Source organism: Notolabrus celidotus, chromosome 12, assembly GCF_009762535.1.
Source record: "Notolabrus celidotus isolate fNotCel1 chromosome 12, fNotCel1.pri, whole genome shotgun sequence".
NCBI classification, from domain to species: Eukaryota; Metazoa; Chordata; class Actinopteri; order Labriformes; family Labridae; genus Notolabrus; species Notolabrus celidotus.
The window spans coordinates 3,826,784-3,839,041 of NC_048283.1; positions in this window are offsets into that span (position 1 = coordinate 3,826,784).

A 12,258-nucleotide genomic window follows, 5' to 3' on the forward strand; every position below is an offset into this window, starting at 1 on the left:
TCAGATTCTGAACGTCTGGACAGAATCTATGAATGCAGATTAGACACCATAGATGTTTGAGTGGTTACTTTGGTAAAGCCTCATCTGAAAACTCTCTCCAGCTGGTTCTGATGTTCAGAACAGAGCAGGTTGTTGCAGCCTTGTTGCATGATGCAGAAACTCACTTAAAGATGAGTGCGATACAGCTGAAGTGTGACTGCAGACCTTCTGTCCACTGTAAAAGCTGCAGTTCCTCTGGGGTCATAGTTGGTCTGAAACATTCCAGCAGGAAGTCCCTCCTCCTCCCTGTCCTCCCCCTCCTCCTCCGCCTCCCTTTGTTTTAATGAAGCCCCTGGGAGGTTCTGGAAAGCCCTGGAACTCAATGCAGTCCATCCCGTCCAAACCGCCGCCTCCTCTTCAGTCCCAGCGAGCTCGGACCAAACCCTGCTCTGCCTCCTGCGCGCTGGCCCTGTTGCCACAGCAACTGCAAACAGGACGGGGACAGGGTCCTGCTATGATTTCAACAGATGTCCTGACACACACAGAGCAGAAATATACGCTCGGTTCTGGTCAGTTGTAGCGTGACTTTCTGTGGATCCGCTCCACAGAAAACACATTTTATATATTATGCGTGTTAGAGCGACATGTTTGGGTCATCATTTTTAACAAGGAACAACAGCTGGCCTGAGGTGTCACTGAATAAAGTTCAGGAAATCCACACTACACCGTAAAACAACCTATGTAACCCTGTCGTCATGACAAAGAGGGGGGTACTGCACCCATACGGCCTGCCTCTGTATCCTCCCATTGTCCCCGCCATGCGTCATGTCCACACGGAGCAGGCTGCAGAGACCAGCGCCTGATTGGACGACGACTTGGGATTGTTCTGGTCCATAGTCGGGAGGGAAATGCTTGGGAACTCCACTTCCCAGCGTGAGAGGAGATGCAGAGCAGAAAGACTCCCCTGGGATGCAGCCGATGACCCCGCTGAGTGCAAAATATGCAGAGGTCAGCGGGTCCCTATTGGTGGAGAGCTAAATATGACTGACAGTGAGCAGCAATAACCCTTGACTCTAGAGCTGCTACACAGACACGCTATTAATTTGTGGGCAGATAAATGTCAAGAAAACAGCGCTGCATTTCAAACCTTTTAGAGGCTGGTGGTTTGGTCCCGTCGACCAACAACAAACTCAACAAAGAATCACAGCAGCCTCTGGGGCACAGGGGGGGTCTATTTGTTTCTTTGGGTGTGTCTTGTTAAAAAACTATTTACCTTGTCAGTGCCCAATCCTCATATCTTACCTGCCCATGGATATATCACCTGCTGCAGATCCTATCCCATTAAAACCTTAATGACAAGTCAAAACCATACATCATATCTTTCTTAAATGAAATGAAATAACAGAAAATAAACGAGTGAATGGAAAATTATAAAACATATACAAAACAGTACAAGTTGCTCCAGTCCCTTTGGTTAGAAGTTTGCATATCAACTGTTGCACATCAAATTTTGGACATATGTTGTTGCTCTTGAAAGTTTTGGACATACTAGTGCATTTCAAATAATTACAATATTGTTAAAAAGTTTTTTTTTCTTCTTAATAACTCAAGTTTGGTAAATAGGGTCAAAGCAAAATATTTTTATGTTTTGAAAAAACTTTTTTTTTGGTGCTTTTTGCTAAAATCATGCATAAAACAATGTTCACATGTAAGAATTGTAGCATATCCAAAATTGTCACTTTTTAAATAGCAGATGGAAAATATTCAACTTTTTAACAATACTCAAATGATTTTGATATCTACATATACAACTGCAAATGAAAGTTTCTCACATATGTATACATACCTTGAGTAAAACAATAAAGTGTTCCTTTGTCTTCTGTATTTTGCAAGTGTATTACTTTGCAGAAAATTATGGAAAAAATCTAATTTTGCACTTTTATTGTTGCATATTAAAATTGTGCACATATATAATTTTTTTAACTTTGCACCTTTATTATTGTGCACATAAATTCAACACATTGGAACAAGTTGTGATTTATACTGAGAACAAAACAACAAGCTTCTGTGACTTAAAAAAGCTCTGTATGAAACAAGGAAGAGCGGATGATGAAATCAAGTTGCTCTCATTCTCCATGGACTTATGACTGTCAGTTCACTCCACCTTAATAATGATTAAACCCTCCAATACTAAAATAACAGCATGTACTAACTGTATTTAGTTACAACAACATTAAGAGAACACTGAATTCTAAACCTCTAAATAACTTTGTAGGGATATGCAGACATATTTAACTCAAGTTGCTCGTCCCTTAATTCCAATGAAGACAAACCTACAGGGACACTACATCAAACTTTGGCACACATGTTGATTCACAGGAAAAAAATGCTCAAATATTTGTTTGCATCTGCATTTGAACATAAAATTACTATTGGCAAGAAGTCAGCACATGTAACAGATGTCTGCATTACTCACACACTCATAGGTCTTGGCACATTTGCATGCACACAACCACATCCATACAATCGAACCTCATTTTAACCCCCCACCAGTAGAGGTCTCTGTTCTCCTGCTGCACACCGCTCCTCCTGCCACCTCAGAGGTGATGAAAGCTGCATCTGCTGCAAGTTCATAATACAACACACAATATAACACAGATAGTTTCAGAGTAAATTAAAGCAATAAAAGCAGAGAAAGCAAAGGAAGACATGTCAGAGTTACATCTGGTGATAGATAATGAAGCTGAGATTTATTCTGACTTTGTGGTAGGATTCAGGATTTTGTAGGTTGGCAAAATATCAGTGTAGCATTTGATTCCAATGTCTAAAAGACATACCAAATAAAAGTGATTGAACTAAACTCCAGCTTAATAACCTCCGCCTTTTCTCATTGAAATTCCAAAAGAGTGGTGAGGACCAAGCTGCAGGGATCGGAAGGGTTTAAGAATCAAGCCCTCATATATTATGCTGCTGTCTGTTTTACGACAGAGGATTAGGGCCATATTAAATAACGACAAAAGACACAAGTTCAATAATAAAGTTGTAATATCATAAGAATTTAGCCGTAAGAGGAATAGTCACAAATTTATAAGAATAAAGAAGTTAATATATTAAAACAATCTCTTACATTTATTAGATTTAAGTCGTAAATGTATGTGAAATAAGTTGTAAATATATGAGAATAAACTTGTACATGTACACGGCTAAAATTGTCATTGTATGAGAAAGATGTCTTAATTACAAGCTCTGATTAAAGCTATACTAAAAAGCTTTAAGCTGATTGCACCAAAATGAGGAACATGGATCATCTTGTTAAACACAGCAGCTGAGGACAAACAGGAGTTGTATAAGCGTGCACGGGGCTGCTCTTCTTCATAACAGACTCTTGCACAATATCTTCAGAGTCTCGATTCTATAGGACTATTAAAATATGAGTTCACAAGATGCTCCAAGATGTTCCCCGCTTCAGTGCAGACTGATCCTCTGATCCGTCCCTTCAAAGTTATAAAAGCCAAACCTCAGCCTTGAAGTATGACTTTGTTCTGATGCATTGACGACTTTATCCTTGTAAGTGTTCTACTGTAATTCTGAAATCTCAATTTTCTTAATTAAGGTGGCTCTAAAACTCTGTCATAATTTGTTGCCGTCTATCATATCCATGCACACACGAACAGACACTCTTGGGGTCTGACTAATACCTGAAGAAGCCACTCCTGTCTCAAAGGGTTCGACTCACCACTACCCCTGTAAATGTCCTGGCTTTTAGCAACAAATTAGTATCAACAGATTTTCCTGGTGTGTGTGTGTAGCTCATGAAGTGCTAAGGCTGAGTTATTAGCCAGGAATCTGACAATATGTTGGCAAGAACTACATTTTTTTCTCTCCAAGATTAAGACAACTTTGTAATTTGATGAATATATTGTGTGTTTTATAACTCCAGTGTCCAAACACAATTTCTCCCCTATCTTTAATGAAATACTGCAGGTACCCTAACACAGTTTTATAAATTTAAAGTGTGTTGTGAATTAATATGAGACAGAAAACAACTTTAATTCAGTACTACTTCAAATATGGAGAAGTTCAGCATTTAGATTTGTACACTTTTGGAAACTTTGCTCCATTTTAAAGGATAGAAAATTGAATCTGTGCATCAAAACGTTCCAAACGTCTGCTGCAGATTGGTTTGCACGTACGGCTGATTTCAAGGAGACGGTGTAGAGAATCGAACACTTTGACGACCCACCGTGGAATAAGCGGTGATGAGGCTTAGCAGATGTCACGGTGATGGCGCTGAGTCAGAATTAAGTGTTAATGAGATTCACCAGCTCCGACACATTGACTGAACATCAGTCAGAAAAACAGGCTGCTCCCCCTGTACAGTAAAACTCTGCAGAATAAAAGCTCTGGGATTCGTCCAGAAACTCCCAGGAACCTAAAGAGAGAAGGAAGCCGTAAAATCATAAAAGGTTGGCTTCACTCTTCTGAATGATTCGATTTATTAGAACAGCATGTTGAAGCATCAGAGGGACGCCGAGTGATGCAATATGGCTGCAACCATTGGACATAATATGTTTCAGTGTTTCTGTGCAGGAAGTTTAGCGTGCAGGGGGGGGTTTGTTGGATGGTAGGTGGGCGGGCGGGCGGGCGGGCGATCCAATTGAAGAAATAAAATCACTAATGGCCCCGTTCACAAATCGAGGAGTCTGGTTTTGTTCCCCTCCTGGCACCAAATCCCCCCTTTTACTAAAAGACGGCGAGGAGTGTGAAGGGGGCGAAACGAGGGAGGGCGTTTACAAATTTAGTCTGGGAGGAAACGGGTTTAGCGCTGCGGCTGGCTGGAGCCTGGTGCCGCTTTTGGGTTTGGTGGGTTGTGCCGGGTCCAGATCTAAATGGAGGTTTCAATGCGGCGACCCCGAGCCGTTTGAGGTGTGGTCTGAGTCGGTGCAAGGCCCTGCACAGCATCACACGCGTCTACGACAGGCTCCAAAGACTTCAAGCTGGAGGCGGAGGGGGAAGCATCACACCAGGCGGCTTCAACCCCCCTCCATTATAGAGGATGATGTCACTCTGGCTGTCCGCGGCCATTACAGACACAGAGAGCGGCCACCAAAGAGCTGCACGGCTCACACACTGTTCTCTTAGTGTGTTTAATGACTGAGGAAATCAGACTGTTAGGAACAGAGACATCATTAGAGCCAGAGTAGAGCTGTTTTATGTCAGAAATATCAACTCTTTGGAAGAATATTAGCATGTTTTTAATGTATTTATAAAGATTTGATTCAAAACTCAGAATCCGGAGAGGTGGGACATGTTTAGGTATGGGTAGTTTGTCTTATGTTGAGCACTATCCACTACTGTTTTAATGGTTATTGGCTGTAAGCAGGAAAAGAGTTGATGAGTGAAGAACTTAAAATTGAAGGCCCTAATGTACCTACTGGCATTTATACAACAAATATTTAGCTATAGTTTATGTAAGACAGACATCTACATGTAAGTGCAACTAAAAATCCACACTAGGATGTAATTTCTCAACTACACTCCATTCTTGCTTCCTAAAGGTCCTGAATGGTAATGTTTTTTTTGACGTTTCCAGAGAGCCCTCGTCGTCTATAAGCAACGTTTTAAATTTGTTTGCAAGAAGCATCACTAATTCAAAATCTGTAGAGGATCTCTGGCCTCTCATACCCCTTTTCGACTGCGGCAGTGTCAGGGCCGGTTAAGAGCCGGCGCTCAATTGAGAACCGTTTTTTCGTGTTTGGACTGCGAGTGAACCGGCTCCCGGCCGGGAAAACCGGTTCCAGAGCGGCTCCAGCTCTTTGCTGGTCTAGAACCACGAACAGCTTACATCAGGGGGTTGCCGTGATCAAAAACACAAACCAAACATGTTTCCGCCATCATCCTGCAGTGAAAAAATAAAAGAGACTAATGGATTCCAAGGCAAAGCAGTGGTCAACCGAGGAGATCAGCTGCTGTTGTCGGCCATCGTTGTTGTTATGAAGGAAAGTTTGCACTAGCGCTGCTGGGAAAAGCGGTCACATAAATCTGACGTCATGGCGTGCCTGTTCCACGGGCTCCAGCGGGCTGAAAAACAAACGGGTGCCGTGTTGGTTCGCGAGTTCAACCAGCTCTGACCCAGCGTGAGCACCAGCCCGGAAATACAACCCGGTTTACGTTGATTGAAAATAGGTATCAGTTTCTAACCTCATCATCGAGTGGGCAGGGATGATGTTGTGATAATAAGGCACTTTGCTGATTGCCTGAGGGAAGGGTGCAGAGGCAGAGGCAAAGGCGGGAAAACACCAAAGCAAACATGGCGAGCGCTCCAGAAGAACCCGCAGCAGTCCCAAGCCAAATGTTTTGTGTAAACAGCTGTGGTGACTCTGATGGCCAGTTAATTGAGTTGTTGTTGGCTGTTGGTGAAGATCTTTTCAGAGGGTCAGTATCAAAGAAAACCCACCTCTCCTGACGCTCATAGCTGAAGAAGTCCGAGGTGAAGTGTGTGGCACAGACAAAGAAAATAAGCACCAACAGTAACCAACACATTGTCGTGCTTTATGGTCCTCTGGTGCTGGGACAGAATACAGACATTTAGGTTGGTTTTTGCAACCAACTGCTCTATTGGTGGTTGCAAAAACCAACTCAAATGTCTATATTCAGGGAGTGTTATTGCATGCATGTCACTGCCAATCAATCCTGCCATTAAGTCATCACAGAAGCCAAGTCAAATCGCCATGTGGAAGCTAAGTATAAGTGGGCATCTGAAACAATGCAGAGGCTTTTACGGTTCCACATTCTCAGTGTTGGGCTGGAGAAAAACCAAAGTATTTACATGAAGGCAAAGAAAAATGTGTTCTCATTTTATTGGACTTTAAAAGTGCCAATCGGACCACTAACAATGGGGATGCACAGAAAAGAGAGTCTTGGTCTTCTGTCACTCACTGCTGGCTACAACAGGAGGCTTGAGAAGTTGGCCATCACTTCCAGGAGCTTTAACTTATCAAACAATAGCCAATGGGTTAAGAGATTTACATGTTTGGGCTTAAATTCCTTGTTACCTTTAATTTGAGTTATGAGTACCACCAAAAACGGTCATCTTTCGAGTGTTATAGCCAAGTCATAAAGTACAGCATCTTGGTCAGTGGTTAAAGGTATGAAAATGTCTTGTGTTATTTATAGATGGAGGTTGAAAGGACGGATAGGTCAGAGAAAAACAGACTCTCATTCCGGTGACAGTGGTTTCATTCCCACATAACAAGTGGTAAGGGTTTTCTTCCTTTTGTGTTAAAAAAATGTCATGAAGTAGTAGTAGTAGTTCTGTATCATGTCTTTGTCAGGGTTTGGAGGTACAATAGTACGGGTGTAATGTTACTTTATTTAGCAGAGATTTCTCGTCTCTACTTTACTGTATTCATTTCAGTCTGTCTCACAATCAGTTAAAAACTCTTCACAGGAGCTTCAAACATAAACTCTAAACTTCTGACTGGATGATGCTTATTGTTAATTCTTGATTTGTACTGTTTATTTTGAAGGTCTAACCAATTGTTGCATATTTATAATTTTGACCTTTGCATTGGTCACATACCAAGCTGCTGTTTATGAAAAGTTTGAGTACGAGCAGTTTAATTCACCTCTTTCCAAAGCAGACACATAATACTTTAAATCGGTGGTTCTTAAGTGTCCGGCAACCTCAAGAAGTCGATCATGGAGGTCCACAGCAATTTACTTGCACCGTAAATCCATCCATAAGTAACACACTGACAGAATATATGACTGTATGGGTCATCATTTTCATGCATTTAATGTAAAATAAAAAGAAATGAATAATAATAGAAAGCAAAACCAAGACCAAATGACAGAAACGGGTTCATCAGAGTGCATTCAGTCAGTTATAGTTTATTTGTTATGGAGGTATACAATATTTTATGACAGTTAAAGATTAAATGGTTAAAAAGGGAAGAAGAAAAGGCAAAATAAAACACACAATAAGCAGTGACATAGCTGCAGAAAATCAGACCTGAGTGCAGGTTTGTTGCTGCATTAACCAGGTTTCCTGCAAGAACAATTATATTTCTAAACAATATATATTTCTAAACTCATTGGAACAATATTTAATCAGTACAGGCGACTCAAATGAATAAGACTCTTATTTCTGGTTTTGATTTGAATTGTTTTTATAGGCCATAGATCAGGGAAGGTAAACTTCCTTCACACCTTTAAAAATATCAGAATCAGAATCAGCTTTATTGGCCAGGTATGCTTGAACACACAAGGAATTTGACTTTGGTAAACTATGAATGTATAATATGTTTTTCATTCAAAGATGAAAAGCAGAGTTTTGTAAGTAGATAAAATGTTGATGCACAAATGTTATTTTTCCATCAGGCTTCATGAGAAGAGTTTAAAATCAGAACACACTGTTTGTAATCAAAGCTGTCAACATTTTCCATGGATGCCTTCACTGCGTCTCTCTCCCTGAGCTGACTGCTGTTCTCCACATGTGACAGAGCCGTAAACACAGACAACATCTCGCATCGTCGTATATCACTGACGTCCTGCTGTCCTCCGAACAGACCGTCATCCCACGACTGCAGTAAATCTGCGGCTGTGTGTGAGAGGAAACGAGCAGCGACGACAGTTTCCTCACCGCTGCAGATGTTCATCTCAGCAAACGCTGTCACTGACTGTCGCTGGTTTGATGTTAAACAGGAGCCGACCGAGGAGATGTGATTTATCTCTGAGGCTAACAAAAGTCACATCAAGAGGAAACACCACAAGGATCTTTGAAGAACAAGACTAGATGGTGACATGGGGATTTTTTTTAAATGCTCTGAATCTAAAAAAGTTTAAACATCTTAATTCTGACAAAACATAGTGTGCCCCAAAATACAGCAGATGTTAAGTTTACCGTCAACTTCTAAAGTGGAAACATTTTTAATGGTCAAATAATTAATTGGCAGCAAAATTCTCTGATTTCAGCTTCTTAAGTGTGTTATTTTGTGTAAAGAAATGCAGATAACTGTATCAAAAAGGAAATAAACCAGTAAATATTCACATTTTTTAAGCTGAAACATAAAAGTTTGACTCAAAGTGTTAGCTCATTAACTTTTAGAGTGATCAGGGTTTGATAATCCATCATATTTAAGTCAAAATTATAAAAATCCTGCTTCTTAAATGTGAATAATTTCTGTTAGAGTTATGATAACACCTCTGGGTGTTGTTAAAATAATAAATTTAAGGGTGCTTTCTTGAACTTTTGAAAACATTGATGATATTTTTTGCAACTTTTGAGTATTTATAAGACAAACCACCAGTCGACTGATCCAGAAAACAACCATCTAACTTGATGAAATTACAAACAATCAAAATTATCTCAGCTCAGGCGCTGATTTGGCCTGATGGCTAAATTGCGCGCCCATGAAGCGGTTTGCCCGGGCTCAATTCCAGCCTGCAGCCCCCCTCCAGCACGTCACTCCACTCTCTCCCTGTTTCCAGCACCATCCACTGTCCTACCCACTCTAATAAAGGTGCAAAAAGCTCCAAAAATACAACTTAAAAAAACTAAAAACATTATCTCAGCTCAGTTTTGTCCTCAAACAAACAATACTCTTGATAGCTTTTGTTTAAAACTTTCAATAATAGATGCACATTTTTAAGAGCAGACATCAGGAGTTCCTCTCTGTGTAAATATAGGATCTGAAGTGAGTCAAAAGTTTCCCTAAAAGTCAGAGATCTGCATCCTTAAAGGTCTTCACTGACGCCACAGTCCTGCAGGGTTAAGATGACTCACAGAGAGGACATTTGTTATCATGCAAGAAGTCCTGCTGTTACAAAGCTCATCAGATCTAACCTCACTGCTCGTCGTGCATGGTGTGTATATCACGAGAGGCTCACTGAGTGCAAAGTTTCCCTATTAGACTGAGGAAACACACACACACACACACACACACACACACACACACACACTGGGATCTTTAAAGCTCATATTAGAGTCTGAGGGCGACATCAAAGATTTCTGCAGTAACACTCAGAACACGTCGACGTTAGAGCGAGCGTGCGAGGTGAGAGCGGCTTCACTGATGACACTTTATCAAACTGTTTCATCGACTCGAGCCAAGAATGAAGAAATCTCTTAATGCTGGTCTCCTTATTAAAAAGTATCATCAATAAAGCTGCCATCAATTCCTTTATTTATTTATTAAAGCAGCTTTTTAAATTTAAAACTGGTTCATCTCTTTAATTTCTCCCTCTCATTCAGGATTAATAAACAGTATTTATTAATATAAATATGTTTTATAACTCTGCTGTGGTTCAAATAGAAGTTTTTATCAGGTAAAGTATCATGACTTATCCTGTGAAGATGAATTAATATTATTACAGCTGTTTTATTTACTGTATCTGTCCGCAAAGGAGTTTCCACTGTCAACAAATACATCAATAAACTCTGATATGTGCTCAGATCCTTTCTAGTATAACTATAAACTCTTAAATAAATCTCTGTATTCTGTTATAAATGCAAAAAAAGGGACTAAAATAAAAGTTTGGTCCATGTTTAATGAGCTTTCAAAGGACTCCTGTGACTTATTAATGCCAAGGCCGAACTCCTTTCCCTGTTACAGAGAGCTGATCTGAAAAAGAAGTGTGTGATGCTTGTGGAAAATGGAGAGAAATCAAAAGTATACATTTCAAAAATACAATAAAGGCGCTTTAAATATGATGACGATGAACATTTAACAAGAGAGGAAGTGTCGTGTAATATTTTGATTAACGTCTGCTCAACCCTGAGAGTCTGTCGCTGCAGGAAAAACATTCTGCAAAAACCAAACTGTACCCCAGAGTGCCGGCTGCTTATTTTTCAGTGAGGACCAAACCAGAACCCTGCGGCATAATGAGGGTGCAAACTGAACCAAAGTGCTGGTTGTGTGTTTGTTTTGGTGACAGTGACACTCAGCTGTGTTTGCTATAATCCTTCCTTCTGGAGTGACTGACAGCCACAGGTTTAGCCGCACGCAGGTTCTACCTCCACTTCACTGCAGAGGAAATCTATAGAGGCCTCCAGATCACAAAAACACTCAACGAATGAGAGCCTCTCTTCATCGTTTTGACCTCCTCACCCCTTATTTTAATTCTCCTATTTATGACGTGTGTAATCATGTTAAAGGTTTATGAAATATGTGCTTTTGGAGGCAGTTTTTGGAGGTGTTCATTAACAGTCAGTGTCAGAAGTGAGCAACTGCACTTTTTATTTAACCTCCCTTTGCTTGAGGCTTTTAGCTCAACAATGCATATTTGTGGATTTACACATATCCTTAAGGACTATTTTTTTGCACTTTCTTAGAGTTCATTTTTGATCCAATGAAACTAAAAACTACAAATTAAGGATTAAATATGGTGCAGATTTAAACACACAGTTTGTACTGTTATGGTTAAAGTCAGACAGCACAAATAAAGACAGTTTTACAACTTAAATCTAACATAAGTTGAAGTTTTCTCTCTGTGCAGAGTCCATTATTATGACAGGTTACGGTCTCTATCCTTCATATTCAATATTTCTAAATGTTTCTGATATAAAATTGCATCACATCTCAAGACACATCTTTTTAAACTGTCATATTCACTCTGATTACACCTCTTCACTGCACTGTATTTGATCCTGTTCATTTTATATTTGTCTTTATTAATTGCACTGTATCATGCCTTGTTGATTTTATCAGCTTCACTTTGATATTGTTTTTTAAACTCTGCCCTGTACGGTGACCTTGAGTGCTAAGAAAGGCACCTTTTTAAATAAAATGCATTATTATTATTATTATTATTATTAATGTATTATTTTGGTAATCTATAAAGCAGAAATATGGATCACTTTGTTTATTTTAGAAGTTACTTAGTTTAGTTTAGCTTAGTTTAGTTTAGTTTAGTTTATTCACACACATCATCACAGATATACATCTATATATATTCAGTGAACATTTCAAAAATGGTCGGATGTTTGGAAAGGAGGGATCCCAAGGAAGCTATTTAAACCTTTTAATAGGGGCCCCAATACTTAGCTCCTTGAGTGATCCTTCTTGGTTTAATACCCTCACCTGAACCCCGCAGGTGTCAGGAGAAGTTTTTATGCAGCTTGTGAATATTTTGATATATTTTTTTTACACATAACATGCTCAATTTAATCACTTTCTAGCGATAAACAGTCAAAAATAACCAACTGGATATTACCTTCATGTAGTTTTTCTGTATTTAACTTCTTCCACTCAGAAGGTTCTGATAGTTTGCAAAGCA